Below are 18,383 nucleotides of genomic sequence, written 5' to 3'. Positions count from 1 at the left end.
AGCTTAGCAACAACTAATGCTGGGAAAATGTATCTTAATCACCCAGATGGACTTGATATTAATCTGATTTAAAAGTCAGATTAATATCTGACTTTATCTGAGGAAATTGTTACACATATTTTGCATCAACAATCTGACCTGAGATAATGAGTAACATATTACTGAAGTAGTTAGAAAAGTAAAGCGAGAGCTGGTAAACTTTATTCCTGAAGTCCACAACAGCATTAGCGTTGCAGCTAAACATTAAAACTAGATACCATTTTTTGAAATCTACTCAAAGTTCTCATGTAATTTCCCAGCTCAGATGATGCCTTTCATTGGCAACAAGTTGACTTCTTTAGGATTTGTCGAAAACACATTCCCAAATAACAAAATGAAAAATAATTCAAACGGCCAATATTTAACACTCCCAACATTCCTTTTTTATAGTGTTGCGTTAACTGAATTGTATAAAACTCAGCCAGTGTTTCCGTCTGCAACCCAAACTCCACATCTCATCTCCAGCTGCTGCTGCTCCGCATGTGAATGCTCATCAGACTGTAGAATCGTCACAGAGAGAGAAAACTAAAAGCTGCCTGCGCTTTTGATCCTCTTTCACTCCAATCTTCTGTAAAGTCTGCCAGCTTTAAAACTCTGAAAAAAAGGGATAATTAATGAGACAAATGTAAAAGCAGCGGCCAGATTGGTTCGCATTCCACCTAATATGGAAGAGGCGCAATTAAAACGTCAGGGCTGGACGGCTTCCAGCGCGCCTGCAACTCTGCTGCGGCTGCTTGCATAATAAAAGGCTGGATGATCGCTGAAGAGCAGCACTAGCAGCTGGATAATCAGTATTAGCGGCCACAGGCTGGACACTCTGGGTCTGCTGCTGCGGAGCCTCTGAATGCAAAGCAGCTTTGGAGTGACAGAGGAAATGGGATATCAATAGCAGCCAACAGATTTGGCTGCGCTCTCTCCCCACTCCAGCGCCAACTTGAGCCCAAACTGTGCCGGGGCGGAGCGCGCCGCGGCCAAACAAAGTTCTCACAAGACTGACGAGGCTAAAAAGGACATCATGATTACTCAAACTTCTGCTAAGGCGGTTTGGTTGCCTCCATGTCATTAAGAAGCCCAAAGAAAATGACAAATGCTATAATTTCTTTTACAAATCAGATTCCAAAAGATGCAGCTGACATTTATATTCACCCCCTAAACGCAGCGCGCCGGTACCTTCCTGAGCAAACTCATTAGTGATGCGATCTCAGGATAAATCCAGCTGTTCGGTGATGTGGAGGCCTCAGGGGTCAGTTAAATAACTTTAGTAAACAAACAGCATCGTGGAGACCAAGAAACGCAGCAGATGGATCAGGAATGAAGGTACAGAGAGGTTTAAAGAAGAATTACCTTTAAAAAATCTAAAATTAGATACCACTGAAAACTGCAGGTGCACCGATTGCAGTCTTGGGGCCGATTACTGATCTTTAAAAAGCCTGACTTGCCGATTTTGACCGATACCCATTTTTTTGTCTGAACAGTTGCCAAGTTGGCAATAATGGGATGACTGTTAATGGCAACCTTTGCAGAGAAAGAAAAATCAGTCACACGTTTTATTGGCTGATTACTAAACCTGTCTCAATCAGCAGTTAATCGCATAAGGGATGCTTTGATTAATGAGTTTATCGATCAGCTAACGATTAATTGACAAGTGGGCATTTTGTTAAAAACCAAACTTTTCTCCTATATCAATATCAACCACTGTCTTTTCAAAACAATTTGTTTTATTTTGGATACTTAAAACATTGTCCAGTTCCAGTGTCAAAAATAAAGCTTGCTGGTCTTTGAGAGAGTGAACTTGAATTTTGATCAAATTATTACTTGAAAATAGACTCAAAACAACATTATCGCTTATCGCAATCATTTCAGGGACAATTTATTGGAGTAATATTTATTGCCACAGGCCTACAGATGACCTAAAATTAAGGACATTTGGAGTGATTTAATTTATCGGTTCAGCTTTACAATAACCAACCAAAACTTGGCTACCAAACTACCAAACTACCAAGCTAGCCAAAAACAAAACAAAAAAACTCCCATTTGCATTTAGATAAAAATGTATTGGTTGTTTTTGTCTGTCCCATAAAACCCCAATAAGAACATCGAAATGTTTGACTTTGACAAAACAAAATGCCACATGTTTAACCAGGAGGTAAGCTGAGAATCAGAAGTGAGGACCTCTGCTCTGAATGCTGATCCCTCGTTATAAATTGGACATCTCAGCTTGATTCACGGTGGTGATGCATTCGACTGTCCGCCCGGGTGACACTGCAGTTCTGCAGCAGGTGAACTCAATGTTGCATCAGGCAGAGTGGGGGCAACGCCCCGACATGACACATGAATTATGTTAATCACACTGAGGGGTACGGCCTGCGACGCCAGCTGGGCGCGACGCCGAGGCAAACCCAGACGGCTCAGTTAAAGTAAAAGCATTTAAGGACTGATGTGGATCAGCGAGGTGGGAATAAAGCTCAAAGATCTGGCGGCAGCAGTCAGGATTAATGGTGGTGATGAAACGTAACAGCTGGAGTCACCAGAGAGCCGGAGCATCCCGGGGCGAGACGCTGCGAGACCTTTTAAAACTTCTGCATTATCCAGGGCCGACTTCTGATGAGCGCTCGTGTTCTACGGCGGCCTTCAACGCGTTCAGGGGCTCGAACTTTAAGAGCTGCTTCTCCGGCCACTGCCAGCTTTGTTTCTGCAGCGTCAGGGATCTGCAGTGGAACGACGCCACATAATACTCCAAGAACACGTATAGAGAGAGGCCCATTCTAAGCCAACATCACTTGGAGGTTTCTTTGCAAAATGAAAGAATTTATGAATTTATTTTGAATTTAAGAGCTATCTATTAAATTTCAATTACTTTCTCAATAAGAGGCTTTATATTTCTTGTAACAAATTTCATTGTTCTAAACATAATGCTATGAAAGGTATTTTTAGTGGTCGGTAACTATGCAAAACTGATAACCTAGCAACTATTGCTAAGACAATTCCAGTTTCAAATGGACATGTGACGTTATACTTTGGGAACTTTGTAGCTGGCGGCCATCTTGGTAGGTATCTGTATCCAACTGTCATGACAGTTGCTATGGAGTTGCTATGACAGCAATCAAGTTGCGCTCGCTTCGTTCCTAATTTATAAACAATATAAGTGCATTACAACTATTACTCTATTAGTTTTTGAGTACTCTACTATCTTTGTGGTTTATCTATGCTTTGCCTACCAAGATGGCGGTTGAGTGGACGGATCACTTCCGGTTCAGACTTGTGGGAACTACGTATGTGAGATGGTTCATGCTTGTATTATCAATAGAGTGAAAGGTGGTTTCAAAGAGAACACATTTTGAATTTAGCATCCTAAGAAGTGTAAAAAAAGTCTAAGTTATGTTTTTGCAGCATTTCATTAATATTACCGTCATAGGTAACGTTTTATTTGAAGGGGTGTGCATAAGACTGACATGACACTGTCATAAACATGACATAACATCTGTCATGAACATAAAGAAGTCTTTATGAATGTTTATGACAGTTGTCATGAAGTGTCATAAACGGTAAATAATGACACTTTTAATGCCAAGTTGCTCTAAAAGTTGCATTAAAAGTCCATTAAAAGTGCCAACTTTGCATGATTTTGTAAATTATGATAATTTAATGCAAAGTTGGCATTTTTAATGGACTTTTAATGCAACTTTTAGAGCAACTTTGCATTAAAAGTGTCATTATTTACTGAATGACACTTCATGACAACTGCCATAGACATTCATAAAGACTTGTTCATGTTCATGACAGGTGTCATGTCAGTCTTATGCACACCCCTTCAAATAAAGCGTTACCCAGTCATAGGATGAGCATTCTGTTTACTTGCTATGACGTAAGCTGAAATCCTGTTTTCTATCCCTGCCTAAAGATTTGTTGCCGTTCATCCTGAACTTATTGATTCAGGGTTCAAAGTTCAGAGCTAATCTCGCTTCAGAAAGAGTTAATTTTCAGTCATATCAGGTAATCTGCGGATCACACAGCTCGACACGCGGTTTGTTTTCAGACTCAAAAACAAATCCAAGAAGGCGATCGATATATCAGCCTGCAGTGGAATGCACACACCAACCTCTAAGTCGTCCCTTTGGTCAACTTTTACCTTTTAAACAGACTTTCTCCATCTCTTATGATGATATCTGAACCTCCTACCTGGAAAAGCTCACTGGGTTTTTCTCTGCTTCTGTCAGTAAAGCAATAAATTGGTGTTACATACTATTGGGGGAGTATCATATCCTGGAGGAAACCTTTTATTAAAACATCCACAAAGTAATAATAGTAGAGTGACAGGTGGCTCTAAGTGATCCGAAAGGAGAGGCAGAAATATTCACATCGTTTTCTGAGGACAAAACGCGAACCTGAGCGAGGTGAACGGCATGCCAATGATTCATGTTAAAGTGTTTCGCTCTGAAAAATGAGGCAACCATCGAATGGAGGAAAAAGGAAAAAAAAAAAAAAAGTGCCACTTCACCTGATTATGAAACGGAGGAAAAATTTGGATAAGTGATCTTCCATTCTGGGCACAAATTGGCAATTTAGACACTTGGTTGATAAAATTAGATCCCTCCTAAGTACACCCTGCTCTCCACTGAAAGAATAATGAATGGCGATTTGAGCTGGGGATTATTTCCCGAAAAAGAACAACGGATGCGTTGCAGTCGTCAGCCTACAGCGGTTTTACTCTGGTTTCCTACACGGGTTTTTTTTAGGTCAAAATTTCAGACTCTGTGTTCCCTATTTATAATCAGACATGGGGTCAGTCTTTCTTTCATTGGTTTAAAGTCCTTTTAACAAGACGCCAGAGGAAGTCACACAGTAAATCATCAAGTATTCACTCTTAACATATGGATAAGCATATTTAAATGCTTATCCACTCTAGAGGAAACTTTGATGCATACGCTGCAGTAGAAAACAGGAAGGTTGAATCCGTCACAGAAAAATTGCTGCATTTCATCAGACTTAATGATTAGCATATTAGCATTTTACAAATTGTTGGATTTAGCAGCCATCTGTAAGGCTGAACTGAAAAAACACAGACAAACCCAGAGTGTTTAATGTGCTTTGAAATATGTACAACCCTTAAGCTTTTTCTCATCTTACTCTTAGTAACTGGGGTTTAATGGACAGGTCAACACAAAACAGAAGAGAAATGGACACGTGTACAGGTGGGCGATCAAATTTAAATCATTTTTAAATATTGATATAAGTTTTTGGAGGTTATAAACTCTCATTAACATCTTCTAACAAAAGTAGCACCAAGTTGATTGATTTCTTAAATATGGGAGAGCATGGTTGACCTATGACCTCTGGAAGCTTTTATTAATATCTTAAAAACGATAGAAGCACAGTTTGAGCTGGAAATTTTTGCAGACCAAACTAAATTTTTTGCCAAACAAATGAATATTTTTGCGGCACAAACGGTCGCACCAAGTTGGTGGGGGTAAATTCACTCTGGTTCTCTCCTCATGTCTCCTGGATTTTTCATCAATTTTGAACCGACTGCAGTAGTTTATAAAGCATAATCAGAATCATCAGCTCTAAACGTCTCTCCTGTTGGCAAAAGGCAGTCAGTCATGTTAACATCAGGGGAGCCAGGAAGTGTGAAGGGAGCTGTCATTTCTGGACCTCTTTTCATACCTAATATTCACACTTATTAATTTAACCCGGTAAACATCTGGAAGGAGGCTGTTGGGGGCAGAAGATTAGCTCCACTGCAAACATTCAAGCAAAGCATGTACAGTGCCGCAATCTGCTCACTGAATGCCACCGCTGCGCTTCACCCTGCCTCTTAAAGGGGGGTTTGAGGGGGTAGATGGGTTGGAGAGGGACTAGGAGTTATCAGTGAACACCATCTCAGTGCTGCCAGACAGATACAGCATGGAACAGGCTGAACACATCCCCATTATACAGCAGGGTGCAGACAACTGCACCTGTCGAGATAACACGCAGCACTCTGGGCTATAACGGAGGAGGACACACACCATGCAGCGCAGGCAGAACATTCACTGAGTTTTACCCAACTTGTCCTCACTTGCAGATGTCCCTTTGTGTTTAAAAAAAGAATACAGTTTTTTTTATTTTATTTTATTTTTTTGTGGTATTGTGTGCACACAGGTAGCCGTGCTCACACCTGCCTGGTGCCGTGATTTGGAGCTGACGGAGCTCCTCTTAGTGGCTCTGTTGAGACTGAAGAGGTGAGCGGATGCTGGATGAAGGGTCCAGTGGTAATTACCCTGTCTACTATCTCGTTCACCACACACACACACACACACACACACACACACACACACACACACACACACACACACACTGCACACACACACACACACACACACACACACACACACACTGCTGATGGCAGCATAGGATGAGGACATGCAGCTTCAGCATTCCTCACTGTAAATAACAGTCCCCTACTGAGGGGGCACAGGGAGCAGCACTCATCCTGCAGAGTCTCCAGAGCCGAGGTCTGGCAGGGTCTGGGTACAGTATGCAGGATTCAGGAAACTATTCATATACTCGGTTTATATTTGGGCCAAAAGATTTTATTTTGGTCTACATTTGAGTGAGTATTTTGACTTTATTATAATTTCTAGGTATATTTTCTACCTCCAAGCTGGATGAAAGTGAATGCTTAATGGATGTAAGCCTAGCATGTGACGTGTATCTATGTAATGAGGGAGGAGGTCAAAACCCTACATCAACATGTGCATAAATAATAGGCAGCTTCTTTTCTCTAGAAAAAAAATGGGCCAAAAAGAGAGATGTAAAGTTGTCCTACTACTCTTCATTGAACATTTTTTTGCACAAAATCATACTTAGATAATTAAATGTAGTCTGCTCAGTTCTTATTTCAGGGCCTCCTGTTAATTTTAATCCATAAGCTGCTGCTGGCCACGTCCCCTAACTCAACGTTTACACTCGCGTGAAAAAGGGTGCAGACAATTGCACAATTATACAACTGAACATCTTGGAAAAGCAGAAGTGGGGCCTCCTGCGTAACCAACAATAATGCAGCAAGTGGTTTCCTGAAGGGAAGGGTAAGTCAACAACAAAACAGTCGTCTTTTCCAGCAGCCATTGTACAGCACAGACAGCAGTAAGACCAGCGGACCAACTGTGCTGGAGACCTGCTTTGGTTGCTATTGTGACAAGGTCTTCTTTGCTAAGGTTGCAAGGTGAGGAGCAGTGTCTGCTGATTTGTGACTTCACATTCTGAAAGTAAAAAAAAACAAACAACCTTGTGCTGTTTTCAGAAGCAGGAGAAAACTAATTGGAAGTATAAAAATGTGCAAAATGTGAATTTTGCATAATAAGTCCCCTTTAATCAATTCTGAAAAGAATTAGTTTGTGATTATAAAAAAATAATCCTCATGAATAAGACTTTCCTAATAATTTTGCAGTAGTTTGTTTGGAACGTTAGAGCATATACAATGTTTTAGAGGTATCTATGCTAGCATAAAGGACCTAAAATAAATATCTGGATTCTTTGGGCTCTTTGTTTTATTAAGAAATGAAAACAACTGGCTTGTGATTTTCCCAAGCCAATAATGAGAAATTAATCCTGACAAAAGTGCTTCATGTTTGTATACAAACCTAAATCCACTGAAATCCCAGGTGGAATCAAATGTTGTTTTGTATTTCAGGCATTGATGCAACTTATAATTAACAAGTAAAACAATTAAACTGAGATCTGTAATCAGCTTATGTCGCCTGTTTAGGCTGCATTTTCATGGAGAGCCTCACTGAGTATGAATCCCGGAAACTATGAGCTGAATTTGAATTAAACTAACAGGTACGTGACACACAATGTATGTTTAAAGTAAACACTGGCAGTAAATCCTTCATTATGTCTGAACTTAGATTTAGAATCTAGAGAGTCTGTTGGCATATATTTATATTTTATTGCTGTTCTAGATGTTAATGATCATGACAGGTACTGATCAATGTCTTACTATATAAGGTCTTACTGTTGGTGTTAATATACAATAATAAATATATCTAAAGTGTTTCCTCATTTAATATGCATTTCTTTGCGAACCTTTATAATTCTAACCCTAAAAGGGTTCAATGTCGGTAAAGCACCTTGTGTCAGACTTGACTCTATAAAGCCTCTATAAATCACGTTTGATTGATTGAATATTTGCTCAGCAGATAGTTTCTTTGCCCAGAGTGACAAAGAAGAGGAAATCTGTTGCCAGGTTTCCAGTGTGTACAGCAGAACGTGAAAAACTGGACCAAAAATCTTTGGGGAAAAACCTACGGAAGTCCAAACTTGCAAAATTGCTACAAACTATAGAAATAAATGGCTTGGTAAAGTAATTAATATGCCAAATAGTACATTCAAAAAATAAAAAGTACTTTCCCACGTCATTTGTTTATAGAGTAACAAATTTATGTTTATAATTTTTAGGAGTATTGATTTAACATCACTACTATTTATTTGTACATTTTCTATCCATTCTTAATATAAACTCTATATAAATCCTTTCAGAATAAGAGTGTGATGTTGCAGCTAAGTGAATGCTTCCAACACTGAAATGAAATTCTTTGTGGTGTCTATTGCCCTATAAAGACATTCCCAAAGTCAAAATAAACCGATCCCACTTCATTATCGCATGGATCCAGCACAGAATTGACTCTGTGCTGGACTGAATGAGTAGCGCGATAACCCGCGGTTCGGCTGACCACAGCTGCCTAGGGCTCTCTGATGAGGCCGTTATCTCCAGGCAGCATGAGGTCCGGTCAGAGGCCACGCTGCCCAGCGCGCCCCCGGTAAATAAATGATTTCACCCGTCGGAGCTGCTCAGCTTCAGCTGCACTAAACAGTTTGAGTCGGCGTATGAGTGAGGATGATGAGTAGCAGAGGTTGGGGAAAAGTGTGGCCACTTCGCCTTTGATCTCAGTTTAAAACAAAAACATGAACCCAAAGACTTCAGGTCTGTCCATCTGTTCTGTGGTGGACTCATCAGCATTAGTAGCTTTAGATGCATCTATGGGTATAAAGTAGAGCTGTAGGTTTATTTTACTGCACTATTAGAGTGCAGATGTTGAATCTGGTACAGTGACCACCACTGTTACATAGATAAGGACAAGCATGTTTTTTATTGCACTGGGTTAAATATAATGAACAGCCTTAGGTTTTATTTCACTGTCTCTGGTGGACTGCCCTAGCAAACCCTGAAAATAAAATGGAGGAATTTATCAAACTGTGAGCCCAAAATCAAACTCACTCCAAAACTGACACAGATACCAAATGAATTGACATCTTATTGTGATGTGGGTTTTATTATAGAGACACTCCAGCTTTTGCAGTTAAACTACTTCATATCTTCCAGGAGGGCTACAAACAAGGTTCAGGAATGTCTTTGAGAGAATGTTTGAGCATTCCTCTTGTATTTGTGAAGTGAAACACTGATGTTGATGAGTCTGTTGTAATTAAAACCAAGTGATCAGTTCTTCTTGCTCATTCAGGTTCTTTTAGCCATTGCTTTGTGTGAGATCATGTTGAGAGGTGTCATCTATACAGAAACTAAAACTTTAAAAACAAAAAAATAGCTTGAAATGTGTTGCAGAATTAAGGGATCCTTTAACTGGAAGAAATGGCCCAAGCCCAACAAAAAACCTCACCAAACCTGCCACCAAACGTAACACCTGTCTCAACACAATCAGTCATGATTCTTCTCCTAGCCACTGGGAAACCAAACCTCGTCCATTGCAGTTCAGAAACTAGAGTCCAGGCATAATTTACCCTTCTACATCCAACTCCTGTTAATGTAAGGCTTGAATGCAGATGGTTAGACATAAAAACCAAAACCGTGACTGTTCTCAAGTTGAACCGAGGTCACTTAAAGTTTGGAAGTCTATAGTTATTAACTCTGCCAACAGTTGGCACGAGATGGTTGTCAAAGTACAATCAGAATGGGTGCATTTATACATTTGTCTGCCTTACAGGGTGCATTAAACATTACTTAACCTTGCTAATAAAATTGATTATATCCTGGAAATATAATCAGAACAAAAAGTGCTTGAAGATCCAAAACATTGTGAGGATTTACAGTTAGGCTATGCACTAACGTATGATTGTACATCTAGCTGCCTGTCTAGATCATTGACTCTTTAATGAGACCTTTTCAAACATTCCAGCCTCCAGGCCAGACTTTGACGGAGCCTGTTGTTACAAATAAGAAATGGGGTAGGTGACGGGGGCAGGCAAGTGCAAAAGAAATGTAGAGAGAACGACAGAGTGGGAGGATCAAAAATGTCGCAATGAAAAAATGGGAAGTGGTTGAAGGGACAGAGTAATGAGATGGCTTTAAACCCCTGGACTGTGATTTTTACTGTCCAAAGGCCCAAATGACCATAATATATCCGCAGTGGCATAATGGCATCGCCGTTAATCAATACAAGTGACTGATTTTTCTGCCAAGTGCTGAGGCGTCAAGTTTTCGACCTTGTAAATAAAAACACCCATTAGGTGACTCAACACCCCTTTAAAGTATTTCTCTAATTAGGATTAAGGAGACATGAACTGTGGGAAGGTGAATCAAATCGGTTTACAGGGAGTCTGCTCCTCTTTAACACTGGGCTTCCCAGATGACTTACTGACTGAACCTCTGACTGGCTTTACTGTCCCACAACGGTCTGACCATCGACCAGAGATCTGGGAGGCTTAACTCTTCTTTACTGCATGCAGTGAGAGAGCAGCAGAGAAAGGAGAAAAAAGAACCAGCTGGATCCTTTGATACAGTATCTGCAAATGGTGAATAAAAAAGAAAGAGTCTGTATTTGTGACGCCTTCTGGGGGAACCCATTAGACTCAAAATTTCAGCTGTTAACTTAAATCTGCTTTACTAAAACACTTTTAGATGCTTTACATCTTGCCTCATCTCTTTATATGTCTCTTCCAAGGAGAAGAGGTTCTTTTAAAGCCGTCAAAGCAATAGGCCTCCAGGCTTCTTGAAGTTCGTTGGTGTCTTGCAGCTTTTATTGATTTTCAGCTGAGTTGGGACTGACTTAATAGGCTCAGACGTGTGTCAAACACTCTGAGATCAGGTCAGGTCAAAGTCACAGATGTAAAAGGCTCAAAAAGAAATTCAAACATGCCCATATCTAGCAACACTCTGCAGCTCCTCACACCTACTACTACCTAGTTCTATAAAAGAAGGGAAACATGCTCTCCAGTAAGTTCTATGTCAAACCCACCCGTAGGAAAAGTCCAGAAAACATCTAAAGAAAGGAATCCTAATTTGACTCCTGAATTAACTCAGGAAATAAGAGACAGGGTCTGATCAACAGACCCCATCTCTATGACCAAAGCCTCTAGCATACTTCATTTGAAGCCAAACGGTCAAAGTATGGTCACATGGTTATAGGACGATCGTGGTCTCACAGACCTTTTATAAATCCAACAATTATTAACGATCAAAACACCAAGATCAATTTAAATCTAAGCAATCCTTCACAACTATAACTGGATGTATATTGAAAGCCATGGTCTTGGATGTAGAGAAGCTATAGGATGTTTCATACCACATAGTTGAGTTGTCTCTATTTGATTGGATAGTGAATATGAGAAATTTCTCATAGGATTTCTGGGACGTAGGTTTTCAGACAGACCCTACAGGGCCTTGATGAGCTCTTACACCCGTCCAAACAAAGCAGTCTCTGTGAAGGATCAAACTCTTGTCTATTTAAAACAAAAAACAAATAGCTCTAGTATGAAATAACCTTTAATTTGATAGTCAAGACATTATGAAATGCTCTTTTAAAATGTTAGAAGCAATTAAGATAGTTGCATAAAGAATCTCTATATTGATGAAACAACTTCAATCTCAAAGACACCAACAGACACACTGCGGCCATCGGTTATTTGAAACAAATGCAAACGTTAAGATGTTCTAACATGATGTAGACTGTCAGGACTGACTTTTTGAATTTATGTGGCTTCATGCCAGACAACTCATCTTTTTTTTTCCAGATGAAAACATCTACAGGAAGTAATAAACTTTTTCTTGATGTCTCACAACTTTAATAAAGCCAACTCATTCTTTCTCTGCATCTAACCACATAATTTGATTAAAAACACATTCACTGACATTATCACCACAACGTAACTTCATCGCTCAGTTATGCCATATTTGGTAGAGCGATGGTGAAACTGTCATCCGTTTGGTAGATAGTGGTGTTCACCCAGCGGATGATGCAGCATGTATGAGAAAAATGTGCTGCGCTACGTTATCGGTGACAGGAAGTGATCCGGCACTGATATCATTTATGACAGCTGTACGGTGGGGGACCTGAGTGATTAGCAGCAGTAAACGCCGTCAGACAGATTGATTTGGTGCAGCCAACACCATCTTCTGTGTCAGTAGGGTTAGGAAATAACCACAAACACAAAAATCTGACACTGTGTCAATTAAAATTAATGCCATTAACACACAATGTCCACAGTGAAACATGGTAGTAGCAGCAGCATGCTGAGGGGGTGTTTTTCTCTAGTTTATTACAAAAACTGTATTCAGAAGGGAAAAATCCAGCCCCAAATATCTACTTTTTACTGGATGAAAAAGAAAAAAACACTGGTAAAGAAGAAACTTAGGTTGTAAATTTTAACCAGTTTCATTTTGTCCTTTTGTTCCTTCAACACCTTGCTAATATTTTCCAATCTGTCCTTGACTGATAGCAGAGAACTCACATAAGAAAGCAGGAACATTCAGCTGCAGGCTAATGCAATTTGGGCTCAGCTAAAAAGAGTCAAAGAAGAAAAAAACGTCTCAATTCTGATGACCACAGCTCCAAAATTAAAATCAAATGAAGCTTCTTTTTCCAACTTTAAAATTATCTTTTTAAATCTCAGAGTGCCAAACAAAACCACCATCATCAGGCAGAAATGAAAGAGCCTTAATAAAGCTGTAATAAGTTGTGTCTCGACTCTTTGAAATGCATATTAGCATGCTTCCAAGAATATGTAAGAAATGAAGTAAAAACAACTGTTGTATAAGTCGGTGCAGCATAAACCAGCCACCTTTATGTTTACCTCCCTGTAAACTCAATCATTTTCAGAAATACATTTTAACATTCTGTTCCTTTCCTTCCAAAAAAAAGAAGAATCCACCAAATCATTTTTTCTGACCCTAAAATATGTAAAATCCATGAGAAATATTCAAATTATGTTTTTATAAATGCCGCTAATAGCTACGTTTTTATTTGTGAAACTTTCGCTAAACACAGTTAAATCAAACAATTTGTTTTAAACACTTCAGAAAGCAAAGTTTAGGAACAAAATTGATCAATTTCTAGGAGAAACTTTCCATTTTCCTCTGGTCTTAAATGCATCTGTGAGAAAGAAAAGAGCCATGACTCACCATTAGAGCCGAGAGCAGAAGTGAGGCTGAGCGTCCATGTCTGCTTCTGCTTGAAACTCCTGAGGAGATTTTAGTCCAGTTTGCAGGAAGATCATCTGTGGAGAAAAGAGGCAGCACTAGGTGATTGTTCAACTTCTACATACATACTTTCATGTGTGATTATACATGTTAATATAACTGCATTAGTAGTGAAAATACCCTTAAATAGACGGGTGTTTTCCCTACTGACATTAAGACTTAATGACATCAAGATTTTCTAAAAGTTGCTCAAAGTGCTTTGAAACTTTCTAGAAACTTTAGTTTAAGAGCTTTTCTGCAAGAACAGAAAAATTAAGATTCATTTGGGAGGGAAGCAACAGAGGAGTGAAGATGAGTTCACTGAAAGATGGAAATAAACGACTTCAGAAAAGTTGATCTGGGAGCTGGGAAGCTGTCTATGGACTATGAACAATAATCAGTTTTAATCTGAACGAATCAGACAGAAATATTGACAGACTTGAGTCCTGGGCCAGTTGCTCAAAAAAGGTTTTTGACTTAAACCGAGGACTTGAATTAAACTCGACTCTCACGAACAACCTTTGCGTCATCAAGCAGCATTTACAATGACTCTTGGCAGATGCTCACACTCCTCTGTTAAAGGGTGCGCTTCATTTATTCATCAAGGACATTTGCAGACTGCAGGCTTGTAATGGTTCATGACAACAAATCCATGTTTTACCACCAGAACAACAACCACATCCATGTCTCTACAACTGAAACTCTGCACTCAGTGACTTTGGGTTGATTTCAAAAACAAAACTGGCAAACAGTACCAAGAAGCGTTCAGTTTTTCAAAATAAAAGCACTTCCTGTCTAAATAATTCTAAAATGTAACATTAAGAGGAGCTACTTTCCTCTGAAAATCAAATTTAAGACTTTTTAAGCCTCATAGTGCCAAACTTAAGTCTGTTTTTATTTTTTTGCACAGAATGTATCTAACCTCAATCAGTCAGTACCCAAAATTAACGTCATCCAGCCAAAAGGCAATAAATTTGCGCTTTATGACGATGGACACAAAGAGTTAGCTAGCTAGCGAGGGCATATTAGCAGCTAGCTACTGGTAGCCTCAACGGGACGCAATACAGACGTCTTCGCATGACTCAAACCTCCGTCTGATGGAACATTTCGGTGAGAAAAAAAACCCCAGCATAGAATATTTGAGATTAAACAATCACTCGACAACAAAATTTAAGAACTGTGATGGATGTATTTAAGGCCAACTCACATTTTAAAAATGCACATTTATAACTTGAAACATTTTACATTTAGAATTTTCTTAAAATGTACATTAGTTTTTACATACATTGTTTATTCTGTAAAAGATAGATTTAAATGTTCATGTGATAAATTCTTTTCAAGATAATGACCTCAATTCAAAACCAAAACGCAAAATTTGATGTATTATTCTTATCATTACTAAAACCTGTGAATATTCTGAGTTGATTTAGACTTTGGGTGAAAGAGTTGAGACTCTCAGGTGCAAAGTGAATGTAGAACTGTCAGCGGCATTATGCAATTCACAATTCATCCCTTCATATGAATTAATATGAAGGGATGAATTGTGAATTGCATAATGCCGCAGACAGGAAATTAAACCAGGTTTTATACTCATGACAAATATGACAAAATATATGCATGTGTGCATTTAATCAGGTTCTGTTCAGAGTTATTTAACTTTCTTTTCTTGCACTCCATCAGTGAGTAATGCTTTACACTCCAAGCTTTTGTTTCCACTATTCAGTGAGCAGGTCTGCATTGTAACTTTCATTAAATCACTAATTAAAAACACCCATAATCAATGCTCCGAGTCTTCAGATCATCTTATCATCGACTTAATTACGGCTGATTGCGGTTTGTAGCAGAGCTCATTGCAACTTAATTTTAATTAAAACAAGAATTGCTAGATAAACTCACTGCAAACATGTCAAGATGGAGAGGAAGCCATCTTGCCGTTCAGGCCCGCTGGTTCGGAGTGTGACAGCGGTTGTATTTTATGTTTTTAAACAAATTACTTGGACGGAGACGGGATTCATAATGCCTAGCTGGAGGGCTCAGTCGCAAGAGGAGAAACGTTTGGATTCCTTCTAAAAGTTTGATCAGAAGACTAATCACCTTTTAGTTTCCACACAAACACGAAGTAGTGCATTACTCAGAAATGTAAATAGTTTAAAAGTCTAAATAAATTCCAGTGGAGTACTTTTCCATCAGAGGTCCTTAAGCTAATGCCTAATAATTAGACTGTGTAATTTGTTCTCAGTATAAATACAGCTGTTCTGGAAAAGCAAAATGTTCTTTCCTCAAGTAAGACCACTGACCGAGCAATGATTGCTTCCTGATTGTTGGTTAAGATTTGATTATAAGCAAGATTCTACAAGACTGTCTAAGTCTGATTATGCACCACAATCTCTTTATGCAGGTTAAATATAGCAGCGATGGTTTTGTAAAGATGAAATAAATAACCTGACTGGTATGACCTCAAGAGTGAACCTCAAACAATATTGCATTTCCAGCTTCAACATATGAGTTTCCAAATTAGTATTTTCATTTATGTCCTGAGCTGAATATTAACTGATTCAATAACAAGGTTCAATTATGGCTTTGACCAGATGTACTGGGTTAGATAGCCTGACAATGGGCAGGATGAAGTCTAACATGAATAAGCATGATTTCTGTTTTTGGTTCAATTTTTAATTAAAAACCAGAAGATAAAAAATAACCTCATACTGGTTGAATCAGACTTTCATGGGCTCAATTTTTTTTTGTTTAAAACCAAAATTCTTCTTAATGTACCAATAGAAAAAAAGCAAAATTCTACTTTGTGCAATTTTAACTAAAACTTCAACTTTTATTTATTAAATTAATACAGTAATAAAAACAGATCATGTTGAATCACAACAGCAAGAAAATTCAGGTTATAGTTTGACTATTTTCACTTCTGTGTGAACTTAGATCAAGTTTACACTTTACATGGCTAGCTGATAGCCACATAAGCTTAGTCCAAGCTAAGCTTAATCTACTTAGCACACTGCTTAAGTAGCTGGCTTCATCTAGCTTCTTAGCACTGTAGTTAAGTAGCTACAGTAGCACTGTAACACTTTCACTCAAAGTTCACTGTACTATCAGTTTTCATAAAGGAGCAAGTTGCTTCTTAGTGCTGTAACTTCTTAGCACCAAACTTGATGAGTTGCCAAAAAGACAAAATGACTTTTTGGTAACTCATTTTTGTTTTGACACATATTTTGTTTAAATATGTGTTAGTGTGCCAACTACTTCAGTCCACCAAAGATAAGCTGTGCTAAGCTAACTACTTAGCACAGGTAGCTTAGCACAGACTAACTGTGCTAAGCTTAGCACAGGCTAACTGTGTTAAGCTTAGCACAGGCTAACTGTGTTAAGCTTAGCACAAGCTTACTGTGTTAAACTTAGCACAGGCTAACTGTGTTAAGCTTGCACAGTTAGCCTAGCTGGTAGGTAGCTAGTAGGTAGCTTAGCTTAACCAGTGATTTACATAGCACAGGTTAAGCTAAGCTACCTACTTAGCACAAGTAGCTTAGCACAGGCTAGCTGTACTAAGCTAGCCTGTACTTAGCACAGGTTATCTTTGGTGAACTGTAGCAGTTAGCGCACTGACATATTTAAATAAAATCATTTTGTCTTTTTGGTAACTCATCAAACTTGGTCTCTGTTTTTGAGCTATTTGTGGTTTGATCTCCTCTAGTCAACAAGTTGAAGCAAACTTTTACAGAAACTGCTGTGTGATTCTGGCAAAGCGCAACACATTTTTCACAGGAAATGCAACAACTACGACACACGAAACTGAGTGCTGGTGCAGCTGGTAGGGAAATCATTTCTCGTAAAAGGTGGCAGCGAGAGTTTCATTGTATCATTTTAATGAGTCACGCTGTCATGCTCAAGGAAGTGATGGGCTGGATGCCGTGTTCGCTCGCAGATTTTACAGCCAGGAGTTAAGAATCTGCTGTTTAAAGTCAACACCGCTGCGACACACATTTGTATCACACACCCAGAGCCCCTGTTGTTTTAGTGCTTTCAAAAAAAAAACTTTATGATCCATAAATCTGATGTATCGGCTGATATGCAGCAGATGCTACAGAACTTGTAGTTATCCATCTCCTAAATGCCAAATAGTGCTTTCTGTCATCGAGTGCAGAGAGGGGCACACCGACTAGTTCCCCCTCTATTCTCTCAGAAATACCTTACATGTGAGCTACGTAGTGTTTTACAAATCCACTCCAAGTCAAACAATGAGGCAAATTTTATTAAATATTATAGGACTGGGAGAAACGGCACGTCTCAATATCTTCTAACACTCGTAATCCAATAAGTTCACTGTACGGCTATCAGTTTTCATAAAGGAGCGAGCCGCTGAGTGAGAACATCTTCCACACACCGGATTAGCAACGCATATAAAAGAAGCACCCTCTTCCACGGTCATTAATTAGTGAAATGACTTTCCAAATATGCCTTTTGTTAAAGATCCAATCTGAAGCTATAATTCAGCACAGACTAACTGTTGGGTTTTTGTTGGCATTGAGGGCGGAGTGGGGGATTATTTGTGCAAAGAGCTAATTTGAATCATTCTATTCAAGCAGTGTGTACATTTTATTATTCAGAACCAGGCCTCCTCTGGGTAATGGGACCTTTAGCGATAATTGTTTTTGAAGTTTCAACATTTTGCATGTGGTTTGAATTATGTAGTTTTAATCCTCCTGCTGCTCTGGTAGCTGGTTCGTTTGAACATCTATACCCTGATATTTACGTACACAGCCTAAAAAAGGACAAGTATCTCCTGTTTAATGTGTTTATTTTCCACACAGCTCATCATGCACATCACTAAGTAAAACACTATGGATTTCCTATATGAACTCTCTGTGTTGAATATATTTGACTTTCA

The 18,383-nt window shown here is 39.0% G+C and overlaps 1 protein-coding gene across 3 annotated transcripts in view; it reads right to left on the bottom strand.

Annotated features, from left to right (window-relative positions):
* LOC103474330 (beta-1,3-galactosyltransferase 1-like) overlaps positions 1–18,383 on the bottom strand; it is a 122,393-nt gene that overhangs the window by 9,090 nt on the left and 94,920 nt on the right. For all 3 annotated transcript variants that reach the window (XM_017303782.2, XM_008425198.3, XM_017303783.2), the window contains one exon: positions 13,433–13,527. The gene's annotated coding sequence lies outside the window, so the exon portion shown is untranslated. The remainder of the gene's footprint in view (positions 1–13,432; positions 13,528–18,383) is intronic.

The sequence above is a fragment of the Poecilia reticulata genome, chromosome 2 (genome assembly GCF_904066995.2).
Source record: "Poecilia reticulata chromosome 2, P_reticulata-male-v2, whole genome shotgun sequence".
NCBI lineage: Eukaryota > Metazoa > Chordata > Actinopteri > Cyprinodontiformes > Poeciliidae > Poecilia > Poecilia reticulata.
Note: the sequence above shows the minus strand (reverse complement) of the source record. Positions and strands in the feature narration are given on the sequence as shown.